Raw genomic sequence first — 18,360 nt, 5'->3', positions numbered from 1 at the left:
TTCGGTTTCTGTTTTGCAGGAATTTGCATCTACTGTGCGGAAACAGGAGATGTCGCACAAGGAGCAGCGTGGTCGCAGGACAGCAAAAGGCACAGGGGCCGTGGAACCCTGGCTAAAAGGTAAGGGTGAATGGTGGTCTCTGTGGGCACCGCTCCAGCAACGGCTCTTACTCACAAGTCGGTGGTGGTGGGTGATCATTCTATAAATGAGGAGCCTGGAGCAAGTGCAGCACAGTTGGGAGACAGTGCAAAGATGACTGACAAGGGGATGCTGACGGCCGGTGAGGATGGGGAAAAAGCCCAAGTAGAGGGGCCAGAAGTGGAAGGAAAGGAAGATGGGGGGGCATAAGAAGCGGCTCCCATTAATGGGTCTAGCGATGCCTTTAGTTTCTCATGTGGCCGACAAGATGGAGGCTAGAATCTGGTGTCATGAATACATGGATGCGTTCAAGCTCCTGCACAGGAATATACAGACCAAAGAGGGATCTAAGGAGGAATAATGGGAGTTGGCACGGAGGCCCAGGGTACCAACAACCATGGACAACTGGACATCAGCATTTTTTATATATGCCAGTATTCATCATCATCATCATCAACATCAGCTTTATTCGATCAATTGACCATGAAAGCAACAAGAACAATAAATAGTCGATAAAATAAGTAATCACATTTGAATACAGCATCTATAAATTAATAGGAAACATAGAATATAAGATAAAATCAGATTTTACACATAAAAAATCTAAAAGATCCTATCTAAGTCGGTGATATAAGTCCTTGTTTAACTTTTAAAAAATGGCGACGTATGTGCCATGCTGCCACTAAAAACTTGCTTACTGCAAGAGTTACATCAGATGAGTTATGACTTTTTAGAACCCGTATAGCCGAGGAACAGTTTTTTAATCCCATGACTCTACAGATTTTGCGGATCCATTTTGACCACAGGATCACAAATGCTGGGCATAAGAACATAAATGGCCTGATTCTGACCCTGGCGGCCGGTGACCACCAGGGTCACCGGCCACGGGAGCACCGCCGACAGACCGGCGGTGCTCCGAAGGGCATTCTGACCGCGGCGGTTCTGCCGCAGCCAGAAAGGGTAAACCGGCGGTCTCCCGCCGGTTTACCGCTGCCCTTGGAATCCCCCATGGCGGCGCAGCTTGCTGCGCCGCCATGGGGGATTCTGACACCCCCTACCGCCCGCCAGGAACAGGATGGCGGTAGGGGGTGCCGCGGGGCCCCTGTGGGCCCCTGCCGTGCCCATGCCAATGGCATGGGCACGGCAGGGGCCCCCGTAAGAGGGCCCCACTGTGTATTTCAGTGTCTGCCTAGCAGACACTGAAATACGCGACGGGTGCAAACTGCACCCGTCGCACATGCCCACTCCGCCGGCTCCATTTGGAGCCGGCTTCCTCGTGGGGAGGGGTTTCCCGCTGGGCTGGCGGGCGGCCTTCTGGCGGTCGCCCGCCAGCCCAGCGGGAAAGCCAGAATGGCCTCCGCGGTCTTTCGACCGCGGGGCGGCCATATGGCGGTTCCCTCCAGGCGGGCGGCGACCGCTGCCCGCCGGGGTCAAAATGACCCCCAAAGTGTTCGACGGTTTCTGAAGTGCCATCACAAGCAGGACATGTATCAGGAAGACTATTCTGCCCCCAGCTGTGGGTCAATTACATCAGGGACAGGGATCCAAACTGGAACCTTGCATATAAACTTTTGCCTTGAAAATCTGGTATAATGATGACAGTATTCATTGCGAGAAATATCCAGAGAGGGATACCCAGGTATATGGACATTATCCGCAAAGCTCAAATGCATTTTGGGGTTTAGCGCGGCTGAGTTATTATGAAGAGTTCAGGGGGAGAGTGAGCATCAACCCAGGTAAGCCTTGGCGGGACGTGGATCCTGAATTGTGGATGCAGGGGATGGCATCCTCACACTCTGCTGCAGCCATGCATGCTGCTAGCGGTCTGCTTGTGGTCTATAAGCCTTTTCAGTCGCGTCCTGCTCAAGGGGCGGCGGGTACGACACAGCGACCCCCAGGCTCCTACCTCAGGGACTTGTTGGAATTTTAACAAAAGTTTCTTCTCCAGACACCCATGTAGATTCAAGCATGAATGTTCCCAATGTGGGGGTTGACACCCGGTTACGCAATGCTTTTCCCTTGGCAGCCCGCCCAAGCAGTGGAGAGCGGCCAAAGGTAGAGGGATGCCTGGCGCTCCTGCACCAAAGGGTTACTACACCAATTAAGTTGGAGGGGCTGCTGCCTTGGTTGTGCATGTACCCAGATGTGGACATAGCACGGCAATTAGAATGGGGTTTTGAGGAAAGCTTTCAGATAGGTTACCAGGGGCCAAGAGTGATGAGGTGGGCGGACAATTTGCGGTCCGCCAAGGAAATGCCACAAGTGGTGGCAGCCAAATTGGTAAAAGAGGTGTCTGAAGGTAGGATCATGGGTCCATTCTATGACTGGTCCATGGAGAATTTGATGATTTCACCTTTGGGCGTGGTTCCCAAAAAGGGTAGGGGGGAGTTCTGCCTCATACACTATTTGTCCTGTCCAGAAGGGGCATCAGTGAATGATTTCATTGCACCAGAAGACACGGGGTTGGTATATGCATCAGTGGACGATGCCATTCTGCTCTTTCATGGCTGTAGCAAGGGAGCTGAGTTGGCCAAGTGTGACATTAAAGCAGCTTTTTGGCTGCTGGCTATCCATCCTGAGGATTTTGCCCTGCTGGGGATGCAACTGGATGGGGCAATATATGTGGATCGAGTGTTACCTATGGGTTGCGCCATTTTCTGCACGCTGTTTGAGGCTTTTAGTACTTTCCTAGAGTGGGTTTTTGTAAAGGTGAGTGGACATCAGGAAGTGGCACATTACTTGGACGATTTTCTGCTTGTGGGATAGTCAGATTCCGATTCATGCAGGAAGGCATTTGAAGGGTTTGAACAGCTTGCTCAGGAGGTGGGCATTCCCTTGGCTCCAGAAAAAAACAGTGATGTGTTGGCATTCTTAGGGATAGAACTGGACACTGAGGCATTGGTGGCTAGATTACCGGCTGGGGAGGTGGACTAGATTCTGGTTTTCCTGAGACATGTCAGGTCCATAAAATCAAATTGCGTATGGCTCAACAGCCCCTGGATTTCCTTAATTTTGCATGCAGGGTGGTTCGGGGGCAGGCGCAAGGGACTGGCGCTGTCGGGAGCAACTCTCCCACATCACAGGATTCGTGTGGCCCTGGGCGTGAGAGAGGACATCAGAGTGTGGGAGAAATTCCTGACACACTTCAATGGGGTCTCAATAACTTTCCGGGAGGAGGACACGATTTGGCAAGTACAGATATTCTCTGACGCAGGGGGGGCCTCTGGTTTCAGACTTTTCTGGGATGGTAGGTGGTGCACAGAGGAGTGGCCCGCACAGTGGCTGTCACAGGGCAGGAGCATTGCTTTTCTGGAATTGTTTCCACTGCTGGTGGTGTTGACAGTGTGTGAGAACAAACTGAATAACAGGTCAATAGTATTTCATGTGGATAATATGGCAATGGTGAACCTGGTGAACAGACAGAGGGCGAAGGATCTGAGGGTATTGAGGCTACTTAGGAGTTTTATGCTTCGATGTTTCAGTTTCAATATTGAACAATGCAATTGCAGATTCCCTGTCTCATTCACAGTGGCAGCAGTTTTGCAGTTTTGCACCAGGAGCGGAGCAGCACAAGACAGCAGTCCTGGCAGACATTTGGGAGTGGGGGGCATGATGATCATTAGGCTGGTGGAGATGTCATTAGCAGAATCCATTCGGAAGAGTTATCGCTTTGCATGGTTGGAGTTTCAGCATTTTGAACGTTTCAAAGGGAACTTTTGGGTACAGGGTAGGGGCACGCTGGAGTCCCGTACGTCATGTTTTGTATTGTTTCTGATACACAACGGTCTGTCGGTAGAAAACCAATGGGGTTCCCTGGCCTAATATTGTAGCTCAAGCAGGGAAATATATACTGTAAATTAAGTCAAAAATTATGAGCTACTATAATTGCAACTGGATTGATATTCCTCAAAAGCTACTTAGCAGTTAGTATTAATATTAAATGATTATGTATGTCTTCTCCAACATATGTACATTGCATCATAGATGTGGAACACCTCGACTAGATGGATATCTTAATATAAATCTCCATATATCAAAAACATCTTGAGTTTCGAATTGTATCAACAAAACATTTTTTATTTAATTCTTTGACAATATATGAAATATATAAAACCTACTACACAAATTATTCAAAGACTAATACATTCATCCCACAATATTGAAAAAACTAAGACATCTTTAAAATACAATAAAAATATCTAATATTTTGAAAAATAAACTAATGTCAAACGCACAACTACCATAAGACACAATATATATATGTTAATACATGTCGCAGAAGATTTGATTTTCAAAATCTAATAATGATAATTCAACGGTCTCAAACTTAATTACAAAAAGGAACCTATTGCCTACGCGGGTTTCGGTAGCCCTCTACTACTGAGGCTGCCTTCATCAGGGCAGTTCCCAATGTTCTCGTCCGATATTGATGTGGGCCCAACAACGGGACATTCTGCCGACTTCACGTATGGAAATCAGAACAAATGGCACATGAATAGATGAATAATATCTCCAGAGAGAATTAATTATGGTATATCAGACGAAAACTTCCACTAGTCTCCGTATAAGCAGAATGCCCTTGGCTGACATTTGAGGAATATACCTCAAATCCAGAATGATATCAGTTGTCTGTCCAATGTTTGGCAAATCTTAGAGACGGAGCTCCATTTAATGTCATAGGATTAGCCGCATGTGTCGATTTATCTAAAGAATCTGGTTGCTCTGTAGCGCGGCGCGTATTTCATAATGAGTCTGTCGTCAGCCACAATTGGTGGAAAGTTAGCAAGTGTTTCTTTTTATGGACAATTGTTTTTGCAGTGATCTGGCAAAAGATGTCATATTGGGGAGAATGTTGAAGGGCTGGGGGTAAGATTACAAGGGGGACTGGCAAGGCTGTGAGGGAAGCTATTACCTTTGCCTTGCTATTGGAGCTGCTGCATGTGTTGCCGGTTTGTTGTGCGGATGCTCACGAGATTGCAGTATTTAGGTTGTGTATGGTGTGTTATTTGGGGCATTTCGGGTGTCTGAACATTTGGGCGTAGGAAGGGCTGTGGGTGTGAAAGTCGAATAAGTTTGCTTGCAAGGAGAGTGCTTGGGTATATGGCTTAGAAAGTCAAAGACTGATCAGATGGGAAGAGGGAAATGGGTGTGGTTGTGCAAAGGAGGAGATCCAGCTGCATGCCCGGTTTCAGAGTGGGTTGGGTTTAGGTCTCAGGGTGAAGCAATTGGGGTTAGTGTATTTAGTCACCAGATGGGGAAAAGCTCACAGCATTTCAGTTTTTGTCAGTATTGCGGATATTGTTACGGCGGATTGGGAGACAAGCGCAGTGCTTTGGCACTCATTCCTTCCGAACAGCAGCGGCAACAGCGGCAGCTCATTTAGCTTGGTATTGGGCTCAGATCAGGTGTATTGGAAGGTGCCTATCTAAGTGTTGCGAGCAATACGTGAGGGCTTGATTGGGGGGCGGAACTAAGTTGTATGAGGTTTCTGGATTGGGGGAAAGGGGTTTGTAGGTCTTTGTATTAACATTTGTTCTCTTTGCATGTTGTGTGAATGGCCCAAGGAGTTTGAAATGGTTGGTAGAGCACTCGTTCATACACTGGGTGGCGAAGTATGCGGAGAGACAGATTTATGGACGTTCCATTAGGACTTCTGTGTAGCCATCACGAGGTGTTGTGGTGGATGAAGAGCAGAATGGGAGGTGCCTTGCTTTCTTTCTTAACATCTATGATGCCGAACTGGGGATGTCTGGATCTTTTACTGTTGCAAATGGGTGAGAATGATCTGGTGCAGCTCTCTGGCTCACCATACTGCAACATATGTAATGGGATTTGGAGTTGCTCTGTCAAAAGATGCATGGCACATGCATAATCTAGACTGAATTTGTGCCTAGGAGGAAATGGAGAGGGGCAATGAAAAGGGCTTGGAAGAAGCTTAATTAGGCAATGAGGGTTTTTTGTTGGGCGCATGACATTAAAGTACTGAAGCATGAAGGGAGGAGGAGGCGGGGCTCTCCAGTGATGACAGTGTGCACCTGTCTGAGTTTGGCAATGCATATTACCTTACGGAGCTTCGCTTGATTGTGGGGGACTTATGGGGTGAAAAGATGTGGCTTAAGGAGTTCGTGTAAGGGCGTGCAATGTTGCAGTGGGTTCGCTGGTGGGATAGCAAAATGCTTAAAGGGTTTGGGGTGGATGGCAGTAATGGGGGAGGAGAGAGAGTCAGATGAGGGCCTGGCCACCCTTCCAAGGGGGAAAAAGAAGTAGGTGAAGTATGACAGTATGAAGGATGCCTGAAGCAGGCTGGGGATGAAAGAAAAAAGGGGGATGTGTGGGTGTATGGAAGTGGAAGATGGGTGAACAGAGGAAAAGTGCGGGAATGAGTGAAAAGGAAGAATGGGAGAAGTTTCAAAAGGGTGGGGTTTAAAAAAGTTGGAGTTGATTTGATCATGTTAAATGTTATGTTGCTTGATGCAATAATGTCCTTAATAAATGGCCTTTTACACTATGGTAAATATGTGTCCCTGACTGTGTCCTGATGGAGGGCCCCGTGGAGAGCAGACACAGTCTAGTCTCTCCACAGGAGTCTTTGGGAGGGAAGTGAGGACAGGAGGGATGGGATTGATGGGGAGGTACGTGGGAGAGGAATAAACGGGTGGGCATATATAGGGGGATTAGGGGAGGGAACGGCCTCTTCTGTGCCTGCCCATCGCTCGGTCAGAAGTTTGGCCACCCACCTGACCTGCAGTATAAAGGAGGTTAGAAGGGGTGGGTGAGTGAATGTGTTTTACTAAGTGTGAGGGTGTTGAGAGTACGCCAGTTAGGACAGGTTGCTATGGGGGTTTAGGATGCAGTAGATGGGGGAGGGTGGAGAGTCAGATGTGGGACTGGCAACCCTTCCAGGGGGGAAAAAACTAGAGGAAGGATGACAACGTGGGGGATGCCCGAAGCAGGCTGGGGACGAAAGGAAAAGGGAGATGAGTGGGTGTATGGAAGTGGTAGATGGGTGATCAGAGGAAAAGAGGGGGGATGAGTGTGAGTGAAAAGGAGGATTGGGGAGAAGTTTCAAAAGGGTGGGGTTTGAAAAGTTGGAGTTGATTTGATGAAATTAAATGTTATGTTGCTTGATGCAATCCTGCCCTAAATAAATGTCCTTTTACACTATAGAAAACCTGCGTCACTGACTGTGTCCCGATGCAGCAAAACTGCCTAAATTATTGTGACAAGGAAATGCAAATTGTGGGGCGTAATGGGACACATTGTGCTACAGTATTATTTTACTTATTTGTAATGTTAATACTGTCTGGGCAAACGTTTGACCCCCATCAGAACCAGTTAAACATGTGGGTCTGCAATTGCACCTGCACCAGGTGAGGTGCATTTTTAAGTAACTTTCTATCCATTTGAGACACAAATAGTTTTCTGAAATTTACAAATTATGAAGTAGATGGTGGATTATGCGGTAAATCTATATTTATGCAGAAAATACCTGTGCAGCAGACATGCATAATTCCACTGGCCCTACTGATAAAAAGTCAGATCCCCAGATCTGCCAAAGAAAATCGTCGGAAATTAAATTAAAAGAGTGCATTTGTGCAGCAAGCGATATTCCAATGTTTTGAAAACAGCCAGTGAAAAGGTAAAGGAGTAGGAATCCATAAAAATATGACATAGAAAGGGTTTTGTTTTTGTGATATCATCTGAAAGAATGTGGATGTTGACATAAAGCTCTAATTTTACGTACACATTGCATTATAGTTTGTTTTCCTTCTATTTGTGGTCTCTTGATGATACTGTTTTCCCTTTGTTCCTCTTGCGGCAACTCAACAGAGCACAAGAACCCTATAATGAGAGCAATAAACAATTAAAGAAATCCAAAGTACTTCTAAGTGTACAAGCATGTACATTTTAAAATTGCTGGTTAACAATTCTAACACTAAAGCACGGTTGCTTTTGTTTTGGAGACACTCGAGTACATTTTGGGGCGTCCTAGATTTAGTGCTTCTATTTTATGGTGAGAAACTACAGACATTCAATTCCCCATTTAACCCCAGCTCTTCTACATTGGACAACCTAAAAATTCAGTACTCAATGGACAAACTATGATCTTTAATTTTCCTGTCGTATGGCTCTATAGTACTGTGGCCTAAATATTGTCTGATAATAATATTTTGCCATGAATAACATTTACAAAAATATCACCCCTCGTTTTTAATAATAGAAAATCTACACCCAGTGGAGTAGTATTTTTGTAAATGGTGTGTTCTGTAAACAACTCTTTCAATGATTTTTAGCACAGGAAAAATGATCACTTTGTGTTTAAGATAAGAACTCCAGAAGTGGGGCATCTGGGAAGTTCTTAAAAGGGTTATGGTTTAGCTTACGTCCATTTATCTCCCTGAGTCTTTCCAGTAACACAGTTTGCCCAGAATGTGACTCTTGTGAATCCCATCGCTGGTTTTATCTCTTTAGTGACCCCTATAGATTAGCCAAGGCAAATGTCAAAGTATGGTTGTCCTGTCTTCAAGATATCTCCACTTGGGTGTGGCTGGGGCCTTATCAGTCGTCTTGCTGTGGTGTTCAGATAGTAAATAAAGAATGCAGTATGTATCTGCTATTTCTGTTCCATTCTGATATAAGGTTTGCTCCCATCACTTGTAGTTCATTATTCTGTAACTTCTATTACCTGTCTTATTATTCCTGTATAGAATTAGGGTTATAGAGCACAGTGTGTTCATTCATACAATAGAGCCTCCAGGCTTTGAATACTTAAAACATATATGTAAATGCATTCATTTTGCAGTTTTAACTAGAATCACCCTATCTACTAAATACAATATTTAATCTGTGTAAATAAAGTGGGTGTAAGATTTTTGGAAGAAAGGTTTTTTTTAGTCCAACTGCCAAAACAACCTGATGTTTAAGTTCCCTGTTTGATTGCTCTTAAAGAGCTCCATCTTCTTTTGTTGGAAAACAAAAGTGTATATTCATTTATACATCTGTTTATGATAATAGGGTGTAGATGCATCAGGCAACACAATAAACACAAATCTGGAGCATTAGACTTGTAGAGTGGCATCAAATGGTGCAGAAATGTTACTGGCCAAGCATGTTAATATGATGTGTTTGCGTGACGCTAAACACAATTTTCAGTTGTGCCATGGCACAAAAGTGAGTGGCAAGTATCTTTTTTTAATTCATCCTTTGAGGTAGAGCCTTGAGTTCTAATCTCCCTGTGTAGATGACCACAATCTTACCAGTCAAAAGTCTAAGAAAAATCTAAGAATTTAATACCTTTCTAAGACATTATCAAGCTCTGTCACCAATTAGGGGAAGCATATTCCCAAAACTGGCAGATGGCACTCTTCCAGTAATCGCACTGACGTTCAACTATTCATTCCATCATCCATATTTTAAAAAGCTACAACAGATTTCTATGTTTGCATAGTCCTGCTACTACAATAGGGTTTATCAAGGACTTCCTGAATTTCCTTTACAACTGCCATGGTGTGAGGAAAAGAGTTAAGTCATCTTCCTGCAGAAAATGGCATAAGCAAGACAGTGAGGTAGCTTTGTCCAATGCACACCTCATTGTACCATTAAGTTAAACAGATTGTACAGAATCCTCTTGTATGAGACGTCTACCTACTGAGACTAATCATAGGATTGCTCAATTGCTTTTTATTAGAAATGGGGCTTCTGGTTGGCTAGGGTATGCACCACACCCAAGATAACCCCTGCTCACTCTCTTGGTAGCTTGTCACGAGTAGTCAGGCCTATCCCAGGCCTATCCCAGAGGCAATGTGTAAAGCGTTTGCACAACCCTCTCAACACTTGTGACACACTATCTCCACCACAAAGGAAACACAACAACAAGTTATATAAAAATAAACTATATTGTACACAACATCATTAGACCAAACACAACATCTCAGTAATACCCTGCTACCCAAGCACTTGTCAGAACATTGCACAGTACTGTTACTCTGCAGGAACCAGCAGTAGTCACATATAACACACATGGTACTCATTATTCTGCAACATCACCAGTAGTCAGGAAAACACTACCAAAATGCACATATCAGGGTAAAAATGCAGTGAACACATTACTAATAAAGCATTTGCCCTATGGAACATACTCTCATATGTCCATAAATGAAACACCAGCACATAGTGGCAATCATGAGAAGACACATATCATCATAATTGTGCCTGGGGCAGTAAATATATCATCATACATGCCCAAAGTGGATAGAAGGGCTTACCCTCAATAATTACGGTCCCCGGGATCCCCCCAATTTTTCCGGGGGGAGGAAAAAGAAAACTGCACCAGACTATGGAGACTGGAGGTGACTCCACTCTTAGCACTGGGGCCGCCTTTAACAACAAGAGCCTCCTGATGAGGCTCGGGAGGCTCCCAAACAGCCCCCCGCATCCAGGGAGGCCACGCATCTCCTGCTTTCTGCAGTGGCCCGGACTGTGAGTCTGCTTGTGGCTGGAAGGTCCCAGACTCCAGAATGCTGCGTCTCCTCCCAGCGCCACCTGGCATGGGGAGGAGAGAATGAGAGCTCATTCCGGGGTGCATCGAGGACCCGGTAGCTCCTCTGGCATCAAGGAGCCTCTGTGGTGGGTCCCCCACAGGAAGAGAGACCCATGTCTTCCCACTTCGGGCAGCTGAGGTAAAACACCCAAGGGAAATGTAAGACTGTTCCCCGGGTGTCATCTTCACAGCTCATGTCCCCCGGGGGCACTTCAGGGAGCACGTCTGGATGCACTTCGATATCCCACGCTGCCGGGTCACGGCAGTGATTTTTCCTCAGTAGAAGTGCTCTAAAGGCGCTTGGGACATTATTCAAAAGTGCCCTCAAGGCACTAGGATAGTAAAAGAAAAAGCACCCATTCAGCACTCTGTGACAGCGGCAAAGCACTCCTTGCACTGCACGGCCCACAGATACAGGGAACAGGGGCCACAGCACCCAGCTCCAGGCGGATACAAGGGGAGCACAGGCAGCAGGGCCCAACAACAGGCCACCTCAAGGGGGATGCAATCAGTGGCAGTTTAGCCTTTTGACCCAGCAGGTCACAGGTCAGCACTGCAGCAGCAGTCCAAGGCGGCTCCTGGTGAGTCCCTCCAGCAGCATTCTCTGTCCAGTTCCAGAAAATGTTTCTTGTGTGTCTTTATGGGGAAAAATACCCTATCCTTATACTCACTTTTGCAAAGCATTTTCAATGAGGGGGAGAGGAGGTTCCAACCAGTTACAACTTGTTCTAGGAGTGTCCCCGCTCTCCTCCAGCACCGGCTCCAGACAACAGTTGGGGGTAAACGAGCCCTCTGTGTGAGGCCAGGGCACAGCCTTTATAGATGCAAGTGTGCCCCTCCTCCCCTTCTCGCAGCCTAGGAAGACCATTCAATATGTAGATGCACCTCTTGGACACCTCCACTCTCCCTGTGTACTGGCTGTCTGAAAAGTATGCGCAAAGCCCAGCTGTCACTCTGCCCAGGTATGGATTGGAGTCAAGCTGCAAAAGACCAGAGTCATAAGCACTCAGAAATGGTCACTTTCTAGAAGTGGCATTTCTATAATGGTAATAAAACTTCCACCTACATCAGTAAGCAGCATTTCTCACTACCATTACAACCATACCAAACATCCCTACACTACCCTTCATAAATCAGAAAATACCTCCTAGACATAAGGCAGGGCGTTTCTAATGCAATCATATGGGAAGGCAGCCCTCACAGTAGTGAGAAACCAAATAGGCTGTTTGTCACTACCAGGACAGGTCACGCTACTAGGCACATGTCCTGCCTTCTACATACACAGCACTCTGCCTATAGGGTTGGCTGGGGCCTACCTTAGGGGTAACTTACATGCAGTAAAAAGGGAGTTCTGGGCCTGGCAAGTAAATTTAAATGCCAAGTCCCTTTGCTAATAGGCCTGAGACAGGTTTGAAAGGCTACTTCTGAGAGTGGTGCAAGCTGCGCTGCAAGCCCACTAGTAGCATTTAATTTACAGGCCCTGGGTATAGGTATTCCACTGCAGAAGGGACTTACAGGTAAATTAAATATGCCAATCAGGTATAAGCCAATCATACCAAGTTGACAAGGGAGAGCCCAGACACTTTAGCACTGATTAGCAGTGATAAAGTGACCAGGGTCATAACGTCAGCCAAAAAGGGTCAGAAAAATTAGGAGGAGAAGGCAAAAGGTTTGGGGAATGACCCTGTGCAAAGGGCCAGGTTCAACACTTTTACATTATTGCTTCCTAATAAGCACAAGTACCATTTTCTGTATAAACCAACCACACAAAACATCTAGCAAAGCAAGTTGGGAAGGAGGGTGTAGAGAGATGGGTTCTGGCTTCAGTAGCCACCCCATCTTTTTGCCTCTTGTTCAGATATAACTTTGAAGTGCACTGGGTTCCTCCTAACCAGGTTCCTAGTACCAGTATTACTTCTCTAAAACCAAACAACTGGTTACTTGATCCCCAAGTTTTACTGCTGCTCAGGAAGATTTTCTACTTGAGCTGCAGCTTTCCCAAAACAAACAGTCACAACCGCCCGCATTGGGAAAATCACAATGTGTGCTCTTAGTGCCTGAAAATCGTGCTGTCAATTTTTGGTCATGCTCGCCAACCTGCTGTTGGTGAGCCACAGATGAGAAAAACCTACGTCACGCTGCAGTCAGAAGATTTTGGCTCGAACTCCATGTTATATGTGTAACACGGAGTGCCCTGTTACATGTGTAACATGGAGTGGGCACAACTCTTGATCCCCGAGTAACCAGGCCCTTCAGCCTCCCTGTAAGTCCCTAATAAATGGTACCCCTGGTACTTAGGGCATTGGTACTGAAGAGGGCCCCTCAGAGCTGCAGCACGACTTGTGCCGCTCTAAGGGACCCAGCATTAACCTTATGCAGATTGCCAGTGCAAGCTGCATGACAAGGTACTCCCAATATTGAAAACATGACATGGCACACACTTGTGTGCCATGTTCCGTAAAACATTGCTTGTAATATCTGTATGTCATCCCTACAGCAGACCTTAGGCCCTACGGCACAGTGCATTATATTACAAGTGAGGGCATATATGCATGAGCAAATATGCCCCTATTATGTCTTTGTCGATTCCTAGATATCGTAAGTGTGCAGGGAAGTCATTTTAAATACATGTCCTGGACACTGGTCAATACGAGTTCCCCAGTTACATGATGGCTTTTCTGAACCCAGGGATGCTTGGTACCAAACATCTCATTTTATTAAGTCCTCACTGATTCCAGTGATGGATTTATAAATACATGCACCCAGAGGACATCTTAGAGGTGACCCCTGAAAAAACGACCACTGCTGATGAGCTCGCTGACAGGTTCTGGTCAGCCTGCCACCAACAGACGAGAATCTGACATCCCAGGGAAGAGACTCTGCTCTCGAGAGGACAGATACAAAAGCCTGTCCGGCTGGGGTGTTACCCACCCCTCCCCACAGGATGACCTGCATTTCAAGTCAGAAGCTTAAAAAAAGAACTACCGCATTTGATATGCAGAACTTGCCTTCCTCAGAAGAACATGCCAAACCCCAATATCTCAGGGCCCATCTGGCACCTGGACAGGCAGGAAAATTATCTATTCAGGAGGCGTGTGACACTTCCAGACTGAGAACACTCATAAGATGGCCAGCCTGAAGTGGACACAACTTAGGAAATTCCGCCATCATGCATGTGGTAGAATTTAGGGAGCCTGGACAGGATGAAGCCCATTCCCCACAGGAAGTGATCATCTAGGGGGTGAAGTGACACTCAACGACCCCTAAATTGAGTATTTAGGGGAACCCCTGATTCCAGATCCTCAGATCTTTGCTAGTCACAAAAGTAGAAGTAGACGAGAAGCTTGTTGAACCTGAGAACTGAGGAGCATGACTGACTCGGCGCCAACACTGACAGCCTTCCTGTTGCACCCAACCCTCGAGAAGCAGCTGACCTGTCCTGCTGCTTCAGCCCCCAAGAAACTGGGAGAGCTACTAGAGCTCCACAAATCACCCAGAAGAACTCCATTGGAGTAGAGGAGCTGCTCCCCTGCATCTGCAAGCACCCTGTAAAGAACTGTGAGAACTGGGACCACTACAAACGTGATGCAGGACATCACCACTACACCTGATCATCTAGCCCAAGCTGATGTGGACCAACAGTATCAATGTGGTCTCCAAGCCCTCCAAAGCCCACCCTGAGCTAGCCCTCTGTGAACTCCCTGACAGCATATGCAGCCTGATTCTGCAGATCCCCCTTTACGGCGACCTCCTCCATTGACAGGAAACCTGATGGTCCAAATCACCTCTGCACCTGGATGCCCCAGACTGAGGAGAAGAGGACCACTCGTGTCTCTACAAACCCCAGGCTCATGAGACCCAAGCCCACCTGTTGGTTCAGCCAGACTGGCCACCCCAGTCCACATCAGCAGCCTGTTCTGTGGGCCTCTGCACTATGATCACCTCTGGTGATGGTAAACCCAATGGTCCAAACCACCTCTGCAACTGGACGTCCCAGACAGACAAGAACAGAACCACTGATGTCCCTACATCCCTGAGCATTGCAAAATCAGAAACCCCTAAATGGTTACGACAGACTAGATTTTCAGTCCACCCATGCAGCAACTTTGTGACTGGACCAATCCCCATACACTTAACGGGGCACCCAATACTGAACTGCACCACTGCACCCGGCAGCACTTGTGCCACCCGAGGTGACCAGTTGCTGTGAACTGAACTGATAAGCTTCTAGTCTCATTTGCTGCCACATTCTTTTTACTGACAGCAAGTTTGCTAGAAATACCTCCATCTTGTTCTCAGAAGATTTCAGTCTCTTTTCTATAATATTTCTTTTTAGTGTAAGGTGTTCCTTTAGAATAGGCCTGTGTGGAACTCGTAAAGTTTTACTCCATGGAATTCGGTGGAGTTACATAAAAATTCTGCAAGTTTTCGTGGAGCTCCACAAGCAGATGGAAATTGGCACATCACATTGTTTTTCAGTGCCAGGAGCTTGTTCTGCACTGAGAAATCAGCACAAACAGAACCAGGCGGCAGGCTATAGGGCAGTGCTGCTTGAGTTGGTTTTACTGCTGCTCAGGAAGATTTTCTACTTGAGCAGCAGCTTTCCCAACACAAACGTCACAACCGCCGCATTAGGAAAATCACACTGTGTGCTCTTAGTGCCTGAAAATCGTGCTGTCAATTCTCGGTCACGCTCGCCAACCTACTGTTGGTGAGCCACACATGAGAAAAACCTACTTCACACTGCAGTCAGAAGAATTTGGCTCAAACTCCATGTTACATGTGTAACATGGAGTGCCATGTTACATGTGTAACATGGAGTGGGCACAACTCTTGATCCCCAAGTAACCAGGCCCTTCAGCCTCCCTGTAAGTCCCTAATAAATGGTACCCCTGGTACTTAGGGCATTGGTACTGAAGAGGGCCCCTCAGAGCTGCAGCACGACTTGTGCCACTCTAAGGGACCCAGCATTAACCTTATGCAGATTGCCAGTGCAAGCTGCATGACAAGGTACTCCAATATTGAAAACACGACATGGCACACACTTGTGTGCCATGTTCCCTAAAACATTGCTTGTAATATCTGTAAGTCATCCCTACAGCAGACCTTAGGCCCTACGGCACAGTGCATTATATTACAAGTGAGGGCATATATGCATGAGCAAATAAGCCCCTATTATGTCTTTGTCGATTCTTAGATATCGTAAGTGTGCAGGGAAGCCATTTTAAACACATGTCCTGGACACTGGTCAATACGAGTTCCCCAGTTACATGATGGCTTTTCTGAACCCAGGGATGCTTGGTACCAAACATCTCATTTTATTAAGTCCTCACTGATTCCAGTAATGGATTTATAAATACATGCACGCAGAACACATCTTAGAGGTGACCCCTGAAAAAACTACCACTGCTGATGAGCTCTCTGACTGGTTCTGGTCAGCCTGCCACCAACAGACGAGAATCTGACATCCCAGGGAAGAGCCTCTGCTCTCAAGAGGACAGATACAAAAGCCTGTCCGACTGGTGTGTTACCCACCCCTCCCCACAGGATGACCTGCATTTCAAGTCAGAAGCTTAAAAAAAGAACTACCGCATTTGATATGCAGAACTTGCCTTCATCAGAAGAACATGCCAACCCCCCATGTCTCAGGTCCCATCTGGCACCTGGACAGGCGGGAAAATTATCTATTCAGGAGGCGTGTGACACTTCCAGACTGAGAACACTCATAAGATGGCCAGCCTGAAGTGGACACAACTTAGGAAATTCCGCCATCATGCATGTGGTTGAATTTAGGGAGCCTGGACAGGATGAAGCCCACTCCCCACAGGAAGTGGTCATCTAGGGGGTAAAGTGACACTCAATGACCCCTAAATTGAGTATTTAAGGGACCCCCCCTGATTTCAGATCCTCAGATCTTTGCTGGACACAAAAGTAGAAGTAGACGAGAAGCTTGTTGAACCTGAGAACTGAGGAGCATGACTGACTCGGCACCAACACTGACATCCTTCCTGTTGCACCTGACCCTCAAGAAGCAGCTGACCTGTCCTGCTGCTTCAGCCCCCAAGAAACTGGGAGAGCTACCAGAGCTCCACAAATCACCTAGAAGAACTCCATTGGAGTGGAGGAGCTGCTCCCCTTCATCTGCAGGCACCCTGGAAAGAACAGTGAGAACTGGGACCACCAAAAACGTGATGCAGGACATCACCACTACACCCGAGTCACCTAGCCCAAGCTGACGTGGACCAACAGTATCAGTGTGGTCTCCAAGCCCTCTAAAGCCCACCCTGAGCTAGCCCTCTGTGGACTCCCTGACAGAGTATGCAGCCTGATTCTGCAGATCCCCCTTTACGGCGACCGCCTCCAATGACAGTAAACCTGATGGTGCAAATCATCTCTGCACCCAGATGCACCCAGACCGAGGAGAAGAGGACCACTCATGTCTCTACATCCCCCAGGCTCATGAGACCCAAGCCCACCCGTTGTTTCAGCCAGACTGGCCACCCCAGTCCACATCAGCAGCCTGTTCTGTGGGCCTCCTGCACTATGACCACCTCTGATGATGGTAAACCCAATGGTCCAAACCACCTCTGCAACTGGACATCCCAGACAGAGGAGAACAGGACTACTGATGTCCCTACATCCCTGAGCATCGTAAAAACAGAACCCCCTCGGTGGTTCCCACAGACTGGATTTTCAGTCCACCCGTGTAGCCACTTTGTGACTGGACCGATCCCCATACACTTAACGGGGGCACCCAATACTGAACTGCACCACTGCACCCGGCAGCACTTGTGCTGCCCGAGGTGACCAGTTGCTGTGAACTGAACTGATAAGCTTCTAGTCTCATTTGCTGCCACATTCTTTTTACTGACAGCAAGTTTGCTAGAAATACCTCCATCTTGTTCTCAGAAGATTTCAGTCTCTTCTCTATAATATTTCTTTTTAGTGTCAGGTGTTCCTTTAGAATAGGCCTGTGTGGAACTCGTAAAGTTTTACTCCATGGAATTTAGTGGAGTTACATAAAAATTCTGCACGTTTTTGTGGAGCTCCACAAGCGGATGGAAATTGGCACATCACACAGATTTTCAGTGCCAGGAGCTTGTTCTGCACTGAGAAATCAGCACAAACAGAACCAGGTGGCAGGCTATAGGGCGGTGCTGCTTGAGTTTGTTTTACTGCTGCTCAGGAAGATTTTCTACTTGAGCAGCAGCTTTCCCAACACAAACGTCACAACCGCCCCATTAGGAAAATCACACTGTGTGCTCTTAGTGCCTGAAAATCGTGCTGTCAATTCTCGGTCACGCTCGCCAACCTACTGTTGGTGAGCCACACATGAGAAAAACCTACTTCACACTGCAGTCAGAAGAATTTGGCTCAAACTCCATGTTACATGTGTAACATGGAGTGCCATGTTACATGTGTAACATGGAGTGGGCACAACTCTTGATCCCCAAGTAACCAGGCCCTTCAGCCTCCCTGTAAGTCCCTAATAAATGGTACCCCTGGTACTTAGGGCATTGGTACTGAAGAGGGCCCCTCAGAGCTGCAGCACGACTTGTGCCACTCTAAGGGACCCAGCATTAACCTTATGCAGATTGCCAGTGCAAGCTGCATGACAAGGTACTCCCAATATTGAAAACACGACATGGCACACACTTGTGTGCCATGTTCCCTAAAACATT

Source organism: Pleurodeles waltl, chromosome 1_2 (assembly GCF_031143425.1).
Source record: "Pleurodeles waltl isolate 20211129_DDA chromosome 1_2, aPleWal1.hap1.20221129, whole genome shotgun sequence".
Taxonomy (NCBI): domain Eukaryota; kingdom Metazoa; phylum Chordata; class Amphibia; order Caudata; family Salamandridae; genus Pleurodeles; species Pleurodeles waltl.
This window is presented reverse-complemented; position numbering follows the sequence as displayed.